A 24,446-nucleotide genomic window follows, 5' to 3' on the forward strand; every position below is an offset into this window, starting at 1 on the left:
GCAGTTGAAATACCCTAACGTTAAAACTAATATATAAAATCAAGATAAAAGAAATAAATAAATCATTTACGCTTACTATATGGCTGTAACGGCCTTTTATAAGCTACCCAGTAAGTTGCAAGCAATGCCTCTCCAAACTTTTAGGAATGAAATAAATAAATGGTTGCTCGAACAGAGTTTTTATAAAATAAATGAATTTATTTCAGTAAACCAGATGCTCAGTTCTGCTTCCACATTCGTTTACAAACAAAAACAAACAAACAAAAATGTTTTTGTTCTTATCCCAACTAAACCGCCTTTTAAACCTAAATTTTATAACTTTTTTTAATAAGGGTCATATATCCCGACTTTACTAATATTAAAACATACTAGTAATAGTATGTTTAATAGTTAATTTTTCTTTACCTGTGAAATGTGAATGAGGGTCACATTATTATAAATCAGAAGCTAATTCAAACAAGAGTTAGTTCTTATTTGTTCCAATTTGGAATGTTTTTTTTCGCGTCTCAACTAAGTCGCCCGTTAAACCTAGATTTTATAAATCTAATTAAAAATACTCTATCAACTTAATAATCTTAAAATCAAACAACTCAATTATCTATTCCAATTTTCCCAATTTCTCAGATGCTTAGTCATACAAGAGATTGTTCTTATTTGTTCCAATCTGGAAATATTAACTTTTATGTTGATTCATACAAGAGATTCGTGTTCTTATGTGTTCCAAATGGAATTGTCATAACTCTATTTACGAGTTTATCCTGACTTTACTCTATACAACATAGGTCAGATGCTAATTCATACAAGAGGTTGTTCTTATTTGTTCCAATCTGGAAATATTAATTTTTATGTTGATTCATACAAGAGATTCGTGTGCCTATTTGTTCCATTATGGAACTGCTATAACTCTATTTACGAGTTTATCCTATATACTTTAAAGGTCAGATGCTAATTCATACAAGAGGTTGTTCTTATTTGTTCCAATCTGGAAATATTAATTTTTATGTTGATTCATACAAAAGATTCGTGTTCTTTTTCCAATATGGAACTTTTATAACTCTTTTTACATCTCGACTTTACCCTATCACACTAACATTATAAAGGCGAAAGTTTGTGTGTGTCTGTAAGTATTTTTGTACTATTATACGCTGCAGTTTGCGAACCGATATAGCTGAAATTTGCAATAGAAATAGATTGTACTCTAGATTAACTTTTAATCCCTGAAAAATCTTAGTCACGGGCATCTGCTAGTACTATCGTAAGTCAGATGCTAATTCATACATTCATATGTCAAACAGAAGCATAAGCAAACCATAAAGAAAATCTTAAAAAGTTTCTAATAGAAAAATGTTACTACTCCATAGAAGAGTACTTTGCTGATGCTTCAAAAAAATAGTATTATAACGGTTTTACATAACAATAAAACCGTTATAACAAGTGCTTACACACTGGCTAGCACGATGAAACAACTACACCTCCTTTAGTAGATTGAAGGAACTAGGTATGTATCGATGTTCTGACCATAGAAAGGTAAGGTACACAAATGCGATCTTCAAGACAATGCTGTATGGTTTTCCTCTCGGCACATTAATAATTATATTTCTTTTAAACTTAATATCATTAAATTTTAATTTAATTAATTAAACAATAAACATTTGTATACCTATTAATGGTGAAACATTGTTACCTAATACATAAGAACATCTTTGTATAACTAAATGTAATGTTTCTTGCAAATAAATGATTCTTATTCTTCTTAACAGATTTAGAGTTCGTATTTGTTCCAATCTGGAATGTTTTTGTTCGCGTCTTAACTAAATCGCCCTTTAAACCTAGATTTTTCTTACCCCGCATGCAAATCACGGCGCGCGCTAAACTCAGTGGCCACTCTCGCTTTCGTCTCAAGTTCGCATTTTTCACTCCGCCAGCGCCGCCCTGACTTTCACTTGCCAACTTTAAAGTAAACTCATAACTTTACTATTAAAGTAAGTTTTACTTGATAGTTTAGCGAGTTTTGTTTCCCTTCACCTAATGTAATAGATTTACATCAAAAATCGATATATTTTTTACTTAGCACCTCTGCCTATCTACATATTAAACAGCTCGTTCACACTTTTTTTAATGGTTTAATTCCTCATTATCATGAAATATATGGTACTGGCGGACGCCCGCGACTGCGTCCACGTGAAATGTTGTTTTTTATAAATCCCTCGGGAACCATGGATTTTTGGTGATGAAAAGTAGCCTTTGTGTTAGACTTCGTCCACGTGAAATGTAGTTTTACACAAATATTTCGAGAACAATGGATTTTTCCGAGATTTTCCGCCTTTGTGTTAATCCAGAGTAAAATCTATTTCCATTCCAAGTTTCAGCCAAATCGGTTTAGCGGTTACGGCGTTAAAGAGTAACTAACATCCATACAAACTTTCGCGTTTATAATATTAGTAGGAAAGTAGTGTTTTTTTATGAAAATCAAAATTTATTTATTTCAAGTAGGCTTGGTTTACAAGCACTTTTGAAACGTCAGTTGACTATTTGTAAAGACTCTACCACCGATTCGGAAGGCAGGTTCTGCTAAGCAGGTTCAGGTTGCTCTTTTAAAAAATCATCATCGGTATATCAACCCATATTCGGCTCACTACTGAGCTCGAGTTTCCTCTCAGAATGAGAGGGATTAGGCCAATAGTCCACCTAGTTAGTGGCTAGTCAAATTTATGAACGTAGCGAAGAATAGCGGAAATGGAGTATATAGTTATTGGTAATTATTGATTATTGTATTAATATTAATTTACGTACCTAATTGTTGTTAGTGTTAAATTTTGAAATACATATATGACGTTTGTTTTTTTATGGGATTCCCTGGCTTCACCACACTGCTTGTAAAGACTCATTCTGGACAATCTTTATTCAGTGGTTGTAACCAATAATAATTTGTGTAAAACGTATCCAAGCACAGTTTCATGCTGTTAATTAGGGTGCCAGTCATTCAGTTAAATATCTTTGTATGTAGAAAATTCTGTAAAAATCAATTTAGAGTAAACTATAGATGAAATAAGAATTTTCTTACAAGAAATTTTCCATTGGGTAGTCTAAAATACTAAGCGCACAAACAGAGAACCGTGGAAAATCAGTTTCACGCACTACAAATTTACTGTTATACTAAAATAATTTTAAACATTTAAATCGCATTATTTTAAATATTTTTAAAATAAACTAAAATTCAAGTATAAAAAAAGCTTAACCATACGTTAGAGGTAATCCGTGGATAAACTTCATTGTAATAGTCACTAGCGCCCTCTATAACTATATTATGCTGCATAGTTGTGAGCTACTCGCTACAAGATGGCGCTGCAACGACATCCCTTTAGCTGTATTACGTACGATGTGTAATTCTTGTTGGAAGTTGATAGTATGATATAAATCATTTAATATTGGAATTTTAGATGACCATAAAAATATTTTGTACGATTTAAAAAAACTACTTTTAAAAGATAATAAGATTTAATTCTTTCATTTAATTTTCTTTAGCTTCTGCGTCTATTTTCTTTAGCGTTGTGGGTCTATATCATTGATTCCTAAATTGGTCTATATCGACCCCTAGGGGTCTATGACAAACTGCAAGGGGTCTATGTGAGCAAAGAAAAATTTAGGGGTCGATTAAATGAAAATGGTTTCCACATAACACATACACTGATAGTACCTACCTATTTTTTACATCATATTATCTTATAATATCAAAACATGTACATTATTTTAAAAGTAACTATGAAGTAAAAAAAAAGGGTTATGTTTATAAAATTGTGTAAGTTGTAGGATACAGAAAATCAATATCAAATATGTAGGGGGTCTACCCAATACGGAAAAACATGGCAAGGGGTCTACGACACAAAAAACTTTGGAAAACTCTGGTCTAAATTTTCCTAAAACCTTATATAAAGGTGTGTAATTGGCTAATAGTGATGTTAACTAATACCAAATTTGAAAGTTATGACAACTTTTAGTAGAAGACATATTCATATGAAGGTCGGTACTAATGCCAACTTTCAGAACTGTAGCAACACAAATATCAGACAGTGGGAGATAGCTCCACGTTGTATCTATTTCGGACGCCGACCGGACCCGCGTCACACTGTCACGGCTCACGCATGCCCTGGGGGGTGGGCCGGTCTAAGGTGAACGCTTAAGCGGAAAATATATTTTACAATACATAAATATGTATTAATTTATTTTTTGTTCTACAAAATACATATTTTAGAAAATTAATTAAAAAGGCATTTGTACATTATATGTTACAAACAACTGTCAAACAACTGTCAAAATACGCACCATGACGTGTAGATAATGAAAGCAGTAATTCTTTGTTCTTAAAAATCCAAAGACCATTTTATTATGATGAATATATTCTATGAAATAAGTAGTCTGAGAAGGATATGACGTCACTCTATCTCGTGTTGGCGCTAGGGGGCGCTGGTTGTGTGGGAGCCATTGGTGTTACAAGGCGCTCACAGTTTTAGAGTGTTCGGATGATAGTCGATCCCCGAACATCTCTCTCAGAGTAATTCTGAATTAGGCAGGGAGAATCTCTCTCTGTCTCAAGTAGTGAAGTATGTTTTATTTTGGTCACAGTTTGATTTGATTTGTTAATTAAGTTAACCTGACGACTGTTGTAAATTATAACCATTGTTAAACATTGGTGTTTATTTTTATTTATAAATCCCTTCTGAGGTTTCCTAACACATATTGAAAATAAGCCTAACCACAATGCCACATAAACCACAGTAAGTTTTACTGTGTTATTATAATTAATATTAAAACTAAAAAACAAACAAAAAGAGAATGATTAATTTGCTTCATGAGCTACTTTATTAGGTATCAATATTCAAAATTGAATAGAAACAAGCTTTAATTTGCATTATGAATAGTCAATATGTTATATTCCCATTTTCCGTAAAAGACCAATAAATCCAGTACCTACAAACATTTTCTACCTACGAAGTTCTGCGCAATTGAATATTGTAAGGTTAACATTTCCTGTGGATGCTCCAGTTTTGGTGTCAAACTCATTTTCTGATGGACGTTGTCGCTTTCGAGCAAAATAAATAATAATACCATTATTACCATCATTACAATAATATTCCGAAATATTCAGGTACAGTGCCAAACCTCTGCTATAAATAGAAAGGGTAATTTAGAGCTTAGTCACTGCTCCAATGCTTGTTGGCGGGCTAAAGATGACAATGTTGGTCCCTTTAATGATAACTATCATATTTTAATGATAATGACCGAGGCCGACGGCTTACTTGCTTTCCGAGGCCCGCTTTAGCACCACCATCTTCCCACCTGCGGGCTGTAAAAATTCATAGAAGGAAGAAAATATCAGTATTTCACAGCCCATAATTTCATTTTCTTTATTCCTTTCTATCGTTTATAGTATGCGCGTTATCATCTGAGTCGTCCGGTCATAAAAGTCAAAAAAGATAGGAATGTGCAGCGCGCCTACCTGCGCACCCTAATTATCGATAAACGGCTACCTGCGCACGTGCTAATGATGAGTCAATAATGATTTGGACGATTCTGATTGGTCGGTTTCTAATGTAATTGCATTGCGTATTTTTTTTGCTATAAATGTGTTTACTGCAATTAAATAAATACATTCATGTGTTACTCGTTGCGCACTATGGATACACTTACGCATACGGCAGATTTTAGTTATCACTTCTGTCGAGCGTCGTAAGATACGCATTTTTTTTTAAATTACACTTTTCGCCTCATTTTTTTTTTAGCATTTATCATATACTTGCTGACACTGCGCGCTAAGGGGATAATATATATAGCTTTCCTCGATAAATGGGCTATCTAACACTGAAAGAATTTTTCAAATCGGACCAGTAGTTCCTGAGATTAGCGCGTTCAATCAAACAAACAAACAAACTCTTTAGCTTTATAATATTAGTATAGATAGCCAGCTGCGGAGTAGATAGTGGTAAATTTATGGGTGCTCGGCATAGCAGCCAAGTCCAAATTAACGATGCCCATATTTTCACTTGTATCATGGTTTCAATAAAAGATCAATTAACCCTTGGCTGTGTCATCTGATGTTAAGTAATGGTGGAGTCTAAGGTGGTAGCCTAGCAGCGGCGAAGAGTTCATGCAAGCCGATTCCCGCCGGGTAACCTTTAAAAATCCATGCATACATACATACATTGAGCTGTGATAGCCCAGTGGATATGACCTCTGCCTCCGATTCCGGAGGGTGTGGGTTCGAATCCGGTCCGGGGCATGCACCTCCAACTTTTCAGTTGTGTGCATTTTAAGAAATTAGATATCACGTGTCTCAATCGGTGAAGGAAAACATCGTGAGGAAACCTGCATACCAGAGAATTATCTTAATTCTCTGCGTGTGTAAAGTCTGCCAATCCGCATTGGGCCAGCGTGGTGGACTATTGGCCTAAACCCTCTCATTCTGAGAGGAGACTCGAGCTCAGCAGTGAGTCGAATATGGGTTGATGACGACGATACATACATTCATTGTTATAATGTATCTAGATATATGACAAACCGGATTTTGTATCACGCTTTATGAATTTCCTTATCTTTGGGACGACTTATCTCCATCTAAATTCCATCCTTCGCCACTGTAGCCTAGCGGGATTATTTGGAAGTGGTACAGGTTTATTCAACCCTGACCTGACCTGAGTACTTCTGACGGCTTCTACGCATCATACTGGAATGCTTGCTTGATCTTTGTCGGTACGTGGTAACTAGCCAATGCCTTTAGGAGTATGTTTACCTATTAAAAGACTATAATGAGAAGAAAACGAAAATTTTTTTAACTGATTAATAATAGTCTTGACAAAGTTGCAGGTGAACCCCCTTAAGTACCTTTTGGTATTTTTATATAGGTATGTAACGAGATTTTTTCTTATTGGAATTTCATTTTCATTTCATTTCATTTCATATTGCCTATTGTAAGTTGAATAACTTACCTATTGTTTATGGTACATTAACAACCGTGATAGCCCAATGAATATGATTCTGGAGAGTGTGGGATCGAATCCGGTCCGGGGCATGCACCTCCATCTTTTCAGTTGTGTGCATTTTAAGAAATTAAATATCACGGGTTTCAAACGGTGAACGAAATCATCGTGAGGAAACCTGCATATCTACCAGAGAAATTTCTTAACTCTCTACGTGTGTGAAGTTTGCCAATCCGCATTGGGCCAGCGTGGTGGACTATTGGCCTAACCCACTGAGAGGCGGCTCGAACTCAGCAGTGAGCAAATTAGAATTAGATGCCTTGAAACCTGCTACCTTCCAAAGCCACCACAGTTCACACTCCATAATTAGCTGTCGTACGAACGAAATCATCGTGAGGAAACCTGCATACCAGAGAAACTTCCAATATGGTATGAGCATACGCTGACAAACATTAAGGCCTCCTAAAATGAGGCATGTCTGACTACGGCAGGCTTTCTTTTTTAATTATTTTCAAGTTAGCCCTTGGCTTCTATCTCACCGGATGGTATGTGATGATGCAATCTAAGATAGAAGCGGGCTAACTTTCTGGATGAAAATCCATATCCTTTTCGGTTTCTACACGACATCGTAGCGGAATGCTTAATAGCTTGGCGGTACGTCTTTGCCGGTAGGGTAACTAGCTACCGCCAAATCCCAGGTGGGAATCAAACCCAGGACCTCCGTTTTGTAAATCCATACTTCGCATACCACTGCACCACAGAGGCAGTCAAAACTTTCAGTCTATATAGTATAACTAGCGGACGATCGCTGCTTCGTATGCGTGAAATTTAGTTGTTTACAAGTCTCGCGGGAACCATAGATTTTTCCGGGGTAAAAGTACCCTATAAGTTGCTCTGCAACCTCATCTAACTTTCAATGAAAGTCTCAACAAAATCGGCCCAGCTGTTTAAAAGAATAGCCCGCACAAACCAACAGACAGACGAAAATTTTAAAAAAGCTCGTTTGTGTTTTGTATCGTGTACCTAAATAACTTTAAGGATTTGAAAAAACCCATTTATTTTGTGTAAATCACAGACACTCATGTCTTATTTACATGTATTGATTTATGTTGAAAGCAAAAGAATTAAACAACATAATAAAAAACATAGTTTCTAAGCAATCGAAGTATCGTCGACATACAAATAAAACGTACAGGCTAATAAAAGCAAAACGTATTAAAGCCAACCAGGTCCTTCCAAACATTCCGTACAAATATTACAACAGAATTGAAATCAAAACTATACAATCGCACTACAATCTGGGGTCGAACCCGACCGTCCCCCTACTGCTGCCCACAAGAAAACCAAACGAAACTAAATTAAACCCTATTTTGTATGTGTTAAAGTATAGTTTCATGTGCGATTGGGAGGTAGTTAGTATGTTTTTTGTTGCCCGAGGTTGTTTAGGGGTGTACTGCCCACAGCGAGGGTGGACAGTCCGCAAAGGGTCCAATTGTGCCTTGTTTAGTGTACTTGAAACATTAGAAATAGCACTGGGTAAGTAAATCCATTTATAACGTTTTTTATAAAAGATTATAATTTTTATTTATCGATGAGTTAGCACCGTCTATTGACATCAGCCAGTCAAAGGCTGATGTCAAAAGACGGTGCTAACTAAAATCATATTTACGCCCAATATTTACTTTACAAAGCCTATAGATATTACGTTTAATTCATGATCAAATTCAGGCGATTCCAAACTCTTAATCATTATCTTTAATAATTTTAATAAAAATAGTTTACAAATACAAAAACGCGACTTCACTCACGCGCTGTAGATTTTGTCAAACAAATCGAAGGCATTTAATGTATTAGTTTATGAAATATATCAACCATATCATTTTCACACATTCACTTTTTTTAATATGAACCAATATATTTTCAAATTAGCGAAACGCGTGTATTAGTAGTCCATACGTAATACTACAACGACTTGGGATTTAACTGTATATCTTTCTGATTTTAATGCAGCCCCAAAAGTAATGCCCTTTAGGCTAGAAGCCATTTTTCTTCATACCAACATTTGCAAAACATCAAGAGAGGTTAAGTAAGTATAAAATATGTTCCCAATTCTATTATTATTAGTTAATCTCATAGATACATGCTTGCTATTAAGATAAAGTTTCAAAATGTATATACGTAGGTACTCGTACGAGGAGGAAATCTTACAAAGTGTCCTCGTGTCAATCGGTCGAGTAGACTCGCAAATTCGCACGCGGCACGGAGGGTCCACCCGTTGTGCATACATTAGAAGCAGATATCGCAAACCTTTTTGGTAGGATTAAATTAGTAACTTATTTGCGACGTTCTGTTCTGTCTGCCAATTTATATCTATCTTTAAGATTCAAATCGTAGGATCTTACTAAATGATAGACGATAGTTATATTAACTAAATTAAGAATAATTAAATATTTATCATTAGTTATTAAGTATTGATAATATCCGGATGTACTAAACCGATTTAGAAAATTGTTTTACCAATAGAAAGCCACGTTACGTGTGAGTGTCGTAGGCGCCTTATTTTATTCCCATTTTCTCACGGGAACGGGAACTACGAAGCTGTAACCGCGGGCTTGTGCTAGTACATACCTAGATATAGCGCAAAATCTAGCGCTTTGTGAATGGGTCAGGTGTTTGTTCGTCCACCAATTTTTACTATAAAAAATACTATCATATATACTTGCATTCATGCACAATAGTCAGTTGTTGCGGAGCAAACTGAAAATCAGCGCTTTGCACATAGCTGAGTTTGTGGCCAGTTGCCATGTTACCACTTATGCAAGTACGTAGTAAGTAAATAGTTTTTTTTTTTTTCATTTATTTTTATTTTTAGTACCTATTGTAGTTTCTACTACTTAAGTAGGTACAATAATTAAAATAGAATGTATTTATTACAAGTAAAAAAATTTGGCAATAAAGGTTTATTTATTTATTATTATAACAAAGTTATTTATTTACTTAATTACATTAATTCCTTTAACCAAAGGTTGTCTGGTAGATATTGCTATAAGCAATAAGCTTTGCACATACTTGTTTTCTATGTTTTCTTTGTTTTGTGCAATAAATAAATGAAAAAAAAATAAAAAGTTGCAGTGCTAGGGTATCTAGTTGCGACCAAAGCCTACAACTAGACCAGAGAAAATATTTAATTTGATTCGTCCGCGACACAGTCGGGCGGTGGGAAACAAATATTGCTATATTACGCGTCCCTTGCCCTTTCAAATTGCAATAAAAAGCCAGGACGTCTTGTTCCGACCACCTCACCGTTATTTACTTCCAACAAGTCGGGGGCCTTTTTCATTTCCTCACAAAACATGTTGTTTTTATTAAAACATTTCGGACGTAGGGACCTGCACCTTTAGTTTTATTGAAATCAGATATCTGCCTCTACTGAAATTTCAAAAGTAATTCTGATCAAACTGCTTAATTTATTTACCTAAATATTCATTTCTATTGCTACTTGTACTATAACTACTTGATTTATTTATTTCTTAGCAATTGTATTAAAAAAAGACGTAGGTTTTCTTCGCTTGCTAACTCAAGAACGGCTCAATTGATAAGAATAAGGTAACTACTGTAAGCCGTTGAGGAGTTCCCTCATTTGTGTCATCATCAAAGTGACCCTAGACCTTCATTACGTTGTAGTCATAGCGGGGCATTAACTCGTTAATCCGTTAATCGTTAATTAACGAAGTTAACATTTTGATTACCGGATTCACTTTTAAGTTAACTTTTAAAAATGTTAACGGACACGTTAACTTCCGTTAATATGCATAAGTCCGTTAATCGTTAATCCAATGCCTACTATTTACGGCGCGACGCGAAAAATAGGTTTAGACAAGAAAGAAATAATAAATGATTTTTTTCAAAGAAATCAACTAATTACTATATTTATGTTAAATATGTATAGATAAAATCAACAAAAAACAAATTATGGCACTTTTCCCCGGTGCTCATCCTTATTTAACCAATGGTGATCTCATACAATGATATAAAAATGTAATATTACACACAGTCATGTTAACGGATTAACGATTAACGTTAACTTGCGTTAAATCTTCCGGAATGTAACGGTTTAACGTTTAACGAATCTAACTTTTTTTGTAGCGGATTAACGATTAACGAAGTTAACTATTTGATTAACGGTGTACAACTATGGTTGTAGTGCTTTAAAATAATTGAAAGAAATTCAAACGCGCTAGTCATCTCTACAATTTTTAAAAGTTCCTTTCGATTTCTCCAGGAGCCCCTCATGAGCTTCTGACGTTATGACAATAGGACCACCTCAGCAGTATATCCTATTGAACAAAAACAAATATCCAAATCAATCGATATATTAGGCATCTTTGAGTATTCGCGTAACATATTGCCTATAGGAATGCTACTTTCTATTAGTTACCTTTCTCACATGGTACCTGCCCAGGTGTCACAGAGCAAGTCTTCACAAACACGCAAGTATTCAAAGAACATAAGACGCTAAGTACTGAAAACCTAAGGTTTCGTTTGTTTGAAAATAAAATGCTTTGGGATCTTAATCCTTCTATCTTATATTATATTCTTAATCGTAATTTAATGACGCCTTATACGTCATAAGATCAGTGGATGATAAAAATTTGGGCGATGGATAAAAGTTTCGCTTTAAAAACAATTTTTCGCACATTAGTTCCGTTTTAAAAGTTTAATAGGTAGATAGTACCTAAAGGTCGTCCGCTATCACACCGCTACATTCCTGCCCTACAACAGCCGATGATTTTCCATTAAACAATAGTTAATCCAAAAATGTAACCTATTCAGGTGATAGAAACAGCACGAAAACAATACCTACTCCATCGAGGCGGGTACCTGATATCAAACGTCTGTAATATATTTTTATGTGCTACGCAAAGGTCCAAAATACAATATTTAAGATAAACAAACAATCGCCCAGGGCCCGCGGACACCGCAATTTATAAGGCTGGGTCGACCCCGGACCGAGAAAGGGTTCGGAATGGATGCTGTTATTGTATCGGAAGGTAGCCCGGTCTTAACGGTCTTACAACATGTAGCCCTATTTGATTACTAGACATGACATTTACGGAAAAAATATTTTATTCCGTTAGGTAATTTTTGATCTATGGCGGGACGGTCGTTTAGCTTTAAATGTAGTGGTGATAATTCCCGCTAATGTATCTTGTGTACTTACATATAAATAAAATTGAAATGTCAGTCTGTGATTTAAAAAAAAAAGTGTTATATCAAAGCTTAATGCTTTTTGCACGATACCAAAAATAAATTAAGTATAATTAAAAAAAAAACGTCTGACTGATTGTACCTACTTATGTCCGAGATAATCTTCGGAACGGCTGAACGGATTTTAATGGGATTTATCTGGGAGATAGAAGTTATTGATTTTTATCTCGAAAAATCCATTGTCGCCTCGGGATTTATAAAAAAAGAAAGAGTTTTACGCGTCACGGGCGTCCGCTAGTATAAAGTATATACTGAACTTTCGTTTCGTTACGAAGAGTTTCTTCAGTTTGACACATCAACGCACTGTCTGTCAACTGTCACTGTCAAATACTTGTTTGTACATCTGACAAGTTACCATTTACATCCAAAGCCAAACAGACTACCAAATGTAGACAAACTAAATACCTACCATATTATAAAGGATATCCATATACAGTTGGAAGTCGACCAAAAACGCCATCATGTGAGTTTTCTACTTGATCTTCGTTGTGACAGCAAAAAGCTGCAGCAGCAATCTTCATTACATCTGAAAAGAAAAACAGTTTTTATTAAAATGAACCAGTAAATGTGATCATGGCCTTATTTTACAGCTGGCGATGAGTTAAAATTTAGGTTCGCCTATTTTCTGAAAGAAATTGGTACGTAGTGATAAGGCAGCCTTTTGTATATTGCTTCTTCCGTGTTTTGTTTCAGTCATATTTAAAAAAAAAGAACAATTTTTTTTTATTTTATGTTGTGGTGTACAAATAAAGAATATTAATAAATAAATAATTAATTTTATACAGGTAACTGACTTCCGGGTTAGAACTAAAAAAAACTCAGTTTATATATATAAAAAAATAATTTTCAAGTGTCGTGTCTAAATCATTCATAGCTCTGCTAAGTCACATTTGCAAATACAACCGTTTCCATAGTGTTAGTGCGTATTCACGGCCTGTCCCTTACCCACACTGGCACAGAAGGGACAAAGGTCACTAGCCACAGCCTTCTTATATTTGTTTAAGACGTGTATTGCGCCCAAAAGTCGTATTTTTCTATATGATACTTTGTATATGGATTTGTGCACAGATGTACATTAAACTAGACACCGCTTGTTTATTTTATAGTATGTAACCCCACAATAGATATTATTTATTATCTAACGAGAGTTTATTGATATTCAAACTTAATTAATTTGACGTTTCGTGAGATTTCGTATTTACTGCGTTTACGAGATTTTGCTAACGCATCATAAGCAAAGTTTCGTAAACGCAGTAGGTATTAGTGAATAAGATAGTAATTATCTCGTTGGTTTATTGGTTATAGCCAAGAGGCATGTCGATTCTCTGTCTACAATCGCTAACGCTTCGAAAACTAGAAAGATGTATGGGAATGACATTTGCAATAGACAGGTCATGTGGTCAAGATCTGTTACTCCCATACATTTTTCTAGATAGGTAACATAAATTATACATGTACGTAGGTACAAGTTGTATGTATTAGCAACGTATTGGCAAACACAGATCCTCTCTAATAGCTCCTCCAGAGGCTCCAAAACGTTCAATCAAAATGATAGGTAATTCACTTATACTGCCACTGGACGAATACCTAGCCAAACTACTGGCAAGGACAAAAGTGTTATAGACATTTACAAATATTAAAAATAAACTATGTAATAAAAAGGATTATTTATTTAAAATCAGGACATAACTACGATTAACACATTGGTAGTGGCTACAATTAATATGAATATTGCTAAGATTACACATTATGTACCTACACAAATATTTTTCTTATTTTTGATTATACCTAATTATAAACCTGAATGTTTGTATCTTTTGTTTCTTTGGTTGAACGCGCTAATCTCAGGACTACTGGTTCACATTGCAAATTAATTTGTGTATTGGATAGTCCATTTCTCGAAGAAAGCTATTGGCTATATAACATCACAATACGACCAATAAGAGAGAAGCATCAATGAAAAATGCGTCAAAAACTTGATACATTGAAGGTTGACTTTTGTCAAGGGATTTCTCGCGGACGAAGACGCGGGCGTCAGCTAATAATTTGGCAAAACGTTTTCCGAGTCAGCCAGCAATAAAATTGTTTATCATTCTATGAAGGTAGTCCTCTATTAAACTTTCCAGCAGGATTGTACGCATGGCAACGTTGGCGACCACTACATCCTCGTATCCACTAATTAATCCTGTATCGCACAGTCCCCTGGGGTCGGCCCCGCAGGATGACCCCGGTCCCCACCTAACTCGGTTAGTTCTCAAACGATGTTTACTTTTACGTCACAACTCGTGCACGAGACGTCGGGATTTTATTAGTTTACCGAGTTAGGCTACCTTTGGTGGTTTGCACTTCCTCTACCAATAGGTATACGAGACAACCTATGTAAGAATTTATCTACGTATGCAAGAATATAATCTTTAATGTCGTACAATTGAAATAAGGATATACGGAGAGCTAGCTTGATTTATAATAATTATAATCTAGAAGAAAACTAACACATTTTTTTTACTTTTCTTTTCACTCGTTGTTCTTTACTTTTGGAGGTTAATATAGTCTTTTGGCCCGTGGACCTTTTGAATCAATTTTTCACTATGATTACACGAGACCCATGGCAGCGTAAATTAGACAATAGGTATATTTACGGAGCTATTTCCTACGTAATATACCAACGCCGTTTGGTATTGTAATTTCAGAGATTTTTTATTTTATTTATTTATTATTTATTCTCTACAAGTTAGCCCTTGACTACAATCTCACCTGATGGTAAGTGATGATGCAATCTAAGATGGAAGCGGACTAACTTGTTAGGAGTAGGATGATATCCACACTCCTTTCGGTTTTTACACGATATCGTACCGGAACGCTAAATCGCTTGGCAGTACGTCTTTTTCGGTAGGTTGGTAACTAGCCACGGCCGAAGCCTCCCACCAGCCTGACTTGGACCAATTAAGAAAACCTCAATCGGCCCAATCGGGGATCGAACCCAGGACCTCCGTCTTGTAAATCCACCGCGCTTACTACTGCGCCACGGAGGCTGTCAAATAACTAAGGAGGTATTGTAATTTCAGAGAGGACTAGAAGTTTGGCGCGGTCTATAGGTCCGTAACACAGCCTCCCAAGGCAACCATGATCCAAACTTTATAATTGATTACACACATAGGACTGACAAACTTTCAGTTTTTATAAAATGATTTACGTTTGGCCAAGGCTCTTGCTCTATAAAACAGATTAGATAACTGTTTATAATCTGCTCGTATCTAAATCCGCATCAAAATTTCGGGAATTTTGCACAAATTGTGTCCTAAAGCCGAAACTATCGGCAATTCGCTATCAATAAACTACGAGCGATTGGGCAAAGGGCGGTGATCGATGGTAGTTCTAATTTATACGAAAGCCCTAAGGGCGTATCGATTACACTAACTTTGCTGGAACTGCTTTTTGTGAGACCTCTCCAGAGGACTGACTTTATTTGGTTGATTGTTTATAATTGATATTATGAGTGATTTTATTAGTGTTCCCACGGTTGATGTAAATGTTTTTGTTAAGTCTTGTACAATCCAACGCAGCTGATGTCCAGGAATTCAATTTTCCACAAAGGCTGCGTTGTTTTTTTTTTTTCATAAAAAAATATGTATGCTTAGAAGGTTCACGGTCTGTACCTTTGCAACCTGCTACCTCAGACCAACTATCTTCTAGAGGACCAGCCTCGCTAGAGGTTACCTTTCTGTCAGAAATATATGATCATGATCAAACATGTTCATACAAATTGCGTCTATATAATCAATGTTTCGTAGTGTTAAAATTACACGTGTGTGTATTACGATTTAAAATTTACAGTTGTGTGTAGTGGGAGGATAAGGATTTTATGATATATATTTATATCATCATCACGATTATGAACCCATATTCGGCTCACTGCTGAGCTCGAGTCTCCTCTCAGAATAAGAGGGGCCAGCCCAATAGTCCACCACGCTGGCCCAATGCGAAGTGGCAGACTTCACACACGCAGAGAATTAAGAAAATTCTCTGGTGTGCAGGCTTCCTCACGATGTTTTTCCTCCACCGTTTGAGACACGTGATATTTAAATTCTTAAAATGCACACAACTGAAAAGTTGGAGGTGCATGCCCCGGACCGGATTCGAACCCACACCCTCCGGAATCTGTGGCAGAGGGCTACTATCCACTGGTCTATCACGGCTCATGATTGGTAGTCAGAATAACCATTGTTTACATCTGTAAACTTGGAGTGTGGTAGATTTAAGACCTACATGCCTTTAGAGACTTGTGTGACTTAAATTTATATACTACATATAAATACTCATATAATGTATAAATCCACACAGATACTGGTAACACATCCATGCTCATTGCACACATATTTACCAGTTCTACCACGGCTGTTAATTATTTATTAAGAAAATACATAATTTCATTTTGTCAAAAGGACGCACTGAAATCAATTTAAATTTATAAACTGTCAGAAATTCCAGGCGGACGGGGTATTGCAAGTTCGTTAGTCGAGGGTCATCCCACGGGTCACGCGAGATGCTGTCTATAGATTACCTTACTCAAGTATTAATTGCTCTCCAAGTTTAGACCCTTAAAATACCTACCTACCCTACATAGATTTAAATTTAGTTAGATATTACGCTTAAGTATTATAGGAATCAGTAAACCGTAATATCCCAGTGGATATGACCTCTGCCTCCGATTCCGGAGGGAATGGGTTCGAATCCGGTCCGGGGCATGCACCTCCAACTTTTCAGTTGTGTGCATTTTAAGAAATTAAATATCACGTGTCTCAAAAGTTTAAGGAAAGACATCGTGAGGAAACCTCCATACCAGAGAATTCTGTGAAGTCTGCCAATATGTACTGGGCTAGGTGGAATATAGGCCGAACCCCTCTCATTCTGAGAGGAGACTCGAGCAGGAGTATTTTTTTGTTTTTATTCTCTACAAGTTAGCCCTCGAATTAGGACTTGATCTCACCTGTTGGTAAGTGATGATGCAATCTAAGATGGAAGTGGGCTAACTTGTTAGGAGTAGCATGAAATCCACACTCCTTTTGGTTTCTACACGACATCGACAAATACTTAAATTAACTAAATATCTAAATATTTTTGACTTTTCCAAACATATTATCTTAGCTTGCATTAGAGAGATAACCTGACCATACATATAGAACTGTACGTACGTCTATAAAACTCAGGTAGAGCACTTAACTCTTCCTAAGGATACATTATAGGGGGTCCTAAAAACAACATTTTTACATCCCGACCCCGTCCGTGCGCATATTTTATTGCGGGTTACTGCAATGACCCTTGGATTACGTAGACTTGGAATGCTAAGAAGTGCCGTTTTTAACCGACTTTAACGGTCAATGATTTGGTTTTAATTTTTTTACAGGTAATAAAAGACTACTTGTCAAATGAATTTGGTCTACATCAAATTACCTAAATTATGACGAAAAACTAAAGTTATTTATTTCAAACACAAATCGAACAATCAAAATATACAGGGTAACATTCAGTTATTTCCCTACTTTTCTCCTGTTGTGGTTTTTACTTTTTTGCGGTTTTATTTTATTTATTGTTTATTGTATTCGATATTGTGTATCGCTTGTTTGTAAAATTTGCTTTCTTTTGATTTATTGAATAAAATAAAATGACTTTTTTATATTTAAATGCCAGTTCTATATAGCTCGTAAGTCGTGATACCTGGTCGGTCCCAGGAGGCAACTGATGGACGGACCTGGCCCGGGTTAACCTAAGCCAATATAAATATTTGACGACTCTGCTTACTTTGCCTTCAACATCTACCTTTAAGTAACATTGCACAGGATAGCTGAAGAGTAAGAAAGTTCAATGCTAATAATAATGACATTTCCAATGTAAATGTCATGAAGTCTGGCTCCACAGCAAAGGGGCCGGGCTCTACATTGACAGATTACAGGTTCGATCCTCGCCTACTAGATTATTATTACACGCACTCCTAACACAATATTTCCGACTAATTGGAGGTATATAATATTGGTTATTCAAGTTATAAGCAAATATTAAACAAAAAATGGCAATTTGAAAAAATCAGTCTCATACTAATAGATGGAATAGTTTATATCAATATTTCTAGAGTTAACGTTCTAGAGGAACGACAGACAAAAACAAAATCGCGCGGGAACCTATTCATAAAAACAAAACTTGATACAATAGCTCTACTATTGTATCAAATTATAAATTCCAAAATTTGAACCCAAAACCTTGTTTAAGAAAATCGCAAGCATAAATTCGATTTAACCCTCAATTTTAAAATACAAACAAAAATAGCACTGCGTTCGACAGAAAATTTTTAACAAACACACAACACTAAATTACAATTTGAAGGGTCGTTTTGGGAAAACAAAAAACATTTATATCAATGGCGGGTCGAGTTCTAAATTTACTAGTCATTGACAGGCCGTAAAGAGGCGGGAGCTCCCTGAGGCCTCGTTGCTACGTACATAGTACCTACATAATATGTTGAGGGTAGATACGAGATACGTTGGTTACAAGCAAGTCAGTTGTTTCAGTATTTGTGATACTATTAAAATATCTTCAAACAGTAGGTACATAAGTAGATATCGACTACCGGTGATAAAACGGCTGCCATTTTTATTTTATTCATAATTAATTTTCGTCGGACGAAACAGGTAGCACACTGAAGGGTTAAATCAATCTCTTTACTGGCAATGGTCTCCAAGTTTTTTAGTCGTTCCGACGGTACCATCGGAACCGTCGGAACGCGGGTCACGCGGGTGTGAGGACTGATGTCAATCAGCTCACAAACTTCATCAGTCCCAATGTCTCTCTAAACCGAGATTTGAGTCTCACATAAGACGCTGTTAGTGACGCGATCTGTCTTCTACGAATTTTTTGAAGATGATGATAAGTTAAATTTTAGTTTTATAGTCTTTTTTTTATTTTGATCACCCTACCTTAAGCATGGGGACTGAAATATTTTTTTTACTTATCAATATCACTACATGAGTGTTATTTGACTTCATCGTAGATAGAACAAAATTGCTCTCGTGGCGTCATAAATGATAGCCAAAAATATATACGCTACTGCACAAATTGATATAAGTATGTAAGAAAATCGTGCTAAAAATAGAAGAAAGAACTAGACTGTATTTCTTTAGAACACTGTATAACGTATATCTAAACTATTTCTGCTAACTACAAAATGTAAGAAAACTTGAACATAAGTTTATTATTCGGAATGTATATTTATCGCGTGTGGGGGTCAGGGGTAAAGTTTCGGACGGCGCGGCTCCCCCAGGGGACTGGTGTTCGAGCTTGGGATAAAACTGCGGGTAATTCGCACGTAGCTACGTGATATGTTACGATAAACTCTGTTTGTTTTGTATTGGATGAATGAAAATCGTTTATTTTTATGAGCTTTGTGGATATTAAGTGCTAAACGGTTGGTAGTACGTCTGGTTCTAATTCCAAAAAATTGCTTATAATTAAAAGTAAACCATTAAATCTTAAAATGCGTTATCTAATGATAAAATAGGATAGTGGCAAATCTAAATTATGTAACCATAGTATTATGAAATAAACTGGGTATCTGTGTGCATAATAATAAAAAAAAATTGAAAAAGTGCGATAAGTAAACAGCAGCAAAGCACATAACTCGTTTTTTATCAAATTGTTTTTTAAATCACCAGAATTTCACTTGAACGGAATCACAGGTTGGTGGGCGATAAACAATTAGTTTTTCTTTAATTGTTTGTTTTAGCTTATTTAATCTAAAAACGTATGTTATACATAAAGACATTGATAAAAGTCCGTCTGCAAATGTAAGAAAATAGTTCGTCATTCCCCTGACTGGATGCATTCATGCATATTGAGCGCATTCAGTTGACGACATATGAGAATATTAAATTTCTTACGGATTTTATACGCACCACGCACGCCCTAGCTCTCTGCCCTTCACACCCTCATATCTACGTTTTAAATCGTTTACATTTTATAACACTATCTTTATACGTTGTTTTATAATGAGTACACTAAGTTCAATTCCTAACTGGTGCCAAATTAAAATCTTTTTTCATTATGGCTTCACAGTTTTTGGCTCAAATATTTTTTATACCCTACTAGCGGACGCCCGCGACTTCGACCGGGTGCAATTTACTTTTTCACAAATCCCTCGGGATCCATGGATTTTTCCGGGATAAAAAGTAGCATATGTGTTAATCCAGACTATAATCTATCTCTACTTTAAATTTCAGGTGATTCAGTTCAGTAGCCGAGGCATAAAAGAGTACTAAACAAACATTCATACCATCAAAATCATCAGGTTTTCGCAAATCTCGGAAATCCATGGATTTTTTCGGGATAAAAAGTAGCCTATGTGTTAATCCTGAATAAAATCTATTTCAGCCAAATTGGTGCAGTAGTTGCGGCGTTAAAGAGTAACAAACATCCAAACATCCATATAAACTTTCGCGTTTATAATATTAGTAGGATTATCCTCATACTGGTAAATTAGTGCCACTATATTAGATTTCATCTTCACTTCATATCACTCACAATGAGCTGATACGCTGATATGGCAACAGTGATTTGTCATTGTAGAAAAATTGTAATGATTAAAACCTAAGTGTATTAATTAATTTTTAAACCGTAATTATTATTATTCAAAACATGTCAGTTATTTAGTATTTTCAGGAACATTAAATAGATTTATAAAAATAAATACTAAAACATATTTTGATAAAAAGACCTCTGATCATAATTTCAAATTCAAACGTCGAATTCGCACCTGGCAAAAATTCGTTAACCAATCAGGAGCTTCCATTATCCACTGACCGGTGGGGTAACTCTGACCAATGTCCGACCGGTTTTACCCCGTCGCGTGCCCCCTCAAACTCGCCACCCCAAAGCCACGCGCAAGACCGGTCCGAAACATTCATAGCGTATAAATTGACTATGGACCTCGGATGTTGGTCTTTACCCGAATAAACAGATACTTTTCATAAATTTGAGACAGGTAGAGTATAAAGGAAGTTTGACACGGGCCGTTTGTTTGACCACTTAGTAGCCGCAACTTGACAGGGGACTGATCACTGAATAGATTTTATCTCCCTAAATGATACTTGTTTGGTTTACGGTGTTAAAGGTTTTTTTTGTCGCGTGCTCCATTCATGGGATGGAGCGATTTGAATGTGGTTTGCGTGTAATGGGATGACGTTTATCTCGTTTACGATACATTTGGGAACCTGTATGCTATTGTTAACTAATAAATACACACTTATGATATGCCAACTTGTATAAATAAATAAAAAGCCTTTTATTTCTTGCATTACTTTACAGAGTTATGTTATTATTCTAAGTTATTTTGGTTAGTAAAACTTAAATATATGTTAATATATTAGTAATTCTTTTATTTTACGCAAGAACCCCAGAATAGGTGAAGGTCTCCTCCAAAGATGTCCAATTGTCTCTGTCCTGTGCTAGATAAAATTATTTCAGTTCTAATTACTTTTGTTTCTAAAAAGTAGATATGACTTAAGTTTTTTAATTATGACTTATAGCCATATTAGCCAGGGATCCGTGAAACATTTTTACAATTAATGATTACTATCAAGTTATGGTAATTAAGTCATAACAACCACAAAGTCCTACAATTTGCGTGGTACAGATTTGTATTTGTAATTATCTTGTTTCAACGCTCAGAATTTTTTTTTTACCTGGTAACCCAATTAGCTAGCAGGTTCAAGAATTTTCGTAAATAAAAAAATTGAGCGTCTCATCAAGATGAAGCTACTCACGAAAAACTTGATAGTAATCAATTGTATTACCTATAAAATTAATCCTGCGCTATAAAGACGTGGAAGAAAACTTTTTTTTTTAATTGTAGCCATATTTTTTAATATACCCAAATCACCTTCCCTACCAATCAGTCGTACATACGAGTAAGCAGTTACGAGTGGGTTGGTGCTTACGACAAAAGTACAACGGACGCGAATCGAACCTAAGTTAGGTATTAAATTTAAACGACTACGTACATAATTAATGTGTACATGTGTACATGTTAATTAACAATTATATTTTTATCATGACTTAGGGTTGCTATTTTGCAAGAAAACCTCAACACATGGAACACAAATGCACTCATTTGAAACTAATAGCCATTCTGTCTTTCATAGATGAAAGTGCAGAGGGCCCAGTCTTCATAATCCCGCCCTAATGCCCTGTCCTCTGCAAGGGACATTTCCATTTATTATTGAGCACTTAATTTATGTGTTTTGTTATGGACCGACAACTGGCGATTGTACTAAACAAATGAAGCAAGCAACACTGTGCCCTACCAAAGCAATTAAGACTGTAATGTCATATTTATAAAATCCAGTTTACTTCAACTTGATATCGCGGCTGGAACTATTCAAAATTACAAAGAAAATCTTTCTCTGTGGGACATTTTGAACGAGATTAAAATGAACAGTTTTGATCTGTAGGCGTTTGTGACAACGTCGTTATTAGCACAGCAAAGGCAAGTCACTTCAAATCTTTTAGAGTTCATAAATATGAAATTTTAAAAGAAAAACTCGAAGAACTTTTCGCGAATTTAAATTTTAATCGGTTGGTGTAGAGTTCAATTTTATTTGCACACCACAGAAACTTACGTCTTTGTTGGGATGAAATTGATCACTTAAGAATTGTTTAGACAATGTACGCGGCAATCCGTTCGTTTCAGAGCCAGGTTTCGTTTAAGAAGGGGTGAAATGACATTCGGGATAATACCAAATCCCGGGTGTTTGGGGGTCATTTTTCAAAATAACTTATAGACTGTTCACGTTTTATTATTAGGGAAAAAGCCATTTTTCGAATTAAAATAAATGTTATAATGTTAATGATACTCAGAGTGCTCTAAAGTAATATTCCATATGTAAAGGAGGGCTCTTCAAACCCCGCCTCGCCTACATAAGCCTATGAAAGCATGAAAAAATCAAAAAAATTCATGTGAACCGAAACACATGTAGAATAAACAGATGATGTAGGTAGATACTTACAAAAATATGAAATTCACCACAACATTTGCTAGGGACCGAGAGTCTTGTACCGTTGGAAAAAAAATACAAAAACAAAAATATTATTTAAAAAAATTATAACAACAAAGAAGTTGTTCTACTTAAGTTTATAGACGAAATTGTGACAGTTTTGTTTACGTTAATGTAAATATTTTAACTGATTATTTTAATGATTGTTGCCTATTTATTAATTAAATTATTATATTACTCGGGAACAGTACTTTATTCTGGGCAAAGTTACCCTTCCTATATTATTTACGGCTGACCTGTCATGTTAATTGGTCTGGAAGCTCAGAATATTATAATAATAGTTAGGCGATAATATTTTGTTATCAAAATATTCCTATTGCAGTTCAAAAATATTATCCACTAGCAGACGCCAGTGACTTTGTCCGCGTGGTATTCAGTTTTACACAAATCCCGCAGTTACAGTTGTTTACTTCAAATAGTAAATGTCAATGATAATTTTATACTATAGATCGGTTACGACCCTACAAAATCACCGCAAAAAGTGATCCGAATAATAGACTACAAAACTGAGCGCACACATACACAGTTTTATCTTTAATTCCATTATTTATTTATATATAGTTTTTACACTTCTTGAACACACAACTCGACATTGTAGACGATATTTAGGTATTATTTATTGAAATGACGTTCTTTGTTGACCAAAACTAACATTGAGATGTGGAAATTTCCACTTTTGATCGCCTTATTTTCTTTCTCATGACTTCCTAGTAACACATCTAACAGTATTTAACAACATTGGTAAATGTTACAATTTATAATATACAATTTTATAGTATATGTTATACTGCATTTTGTGCAAAATAAAACTTAGCATAATAATTTTAAAAAAATATCTACATAGTACTTTTTTTGTCAACAGTACCTGTTCGCTCGTCCATAATGCGACTTGATAGGTAGATGTATTAAAAATAGTATACATTAGACGTGAATACGACATAATATTATAGGTACATTTTACCCGTACTCACCCGCGATACGCACTGAGTATCGCACGGGATTACTCAACACTTTTCTGATGTCTCTTTAATAATGAACATTGTACAAATTCTATTATAATAATGTTAAAAGCAACAATGTGCTGGTTACAGACATTTTGTGCTGA

This window comes from Bicyclus anynana, chromosome 16 (assembly GCF_947172395.1).
Source record: "Bicyclus anynana chromosome 16, ilBicAnyn1.1, whole genome shotgun sequence".
NCBI classification, from domain to species: Eukaryota; Metazoa; Arthropoda; class Insecta; order Lepidoptera; family Nymphalidae; genus Bicyclus; species Bicyclus anynana.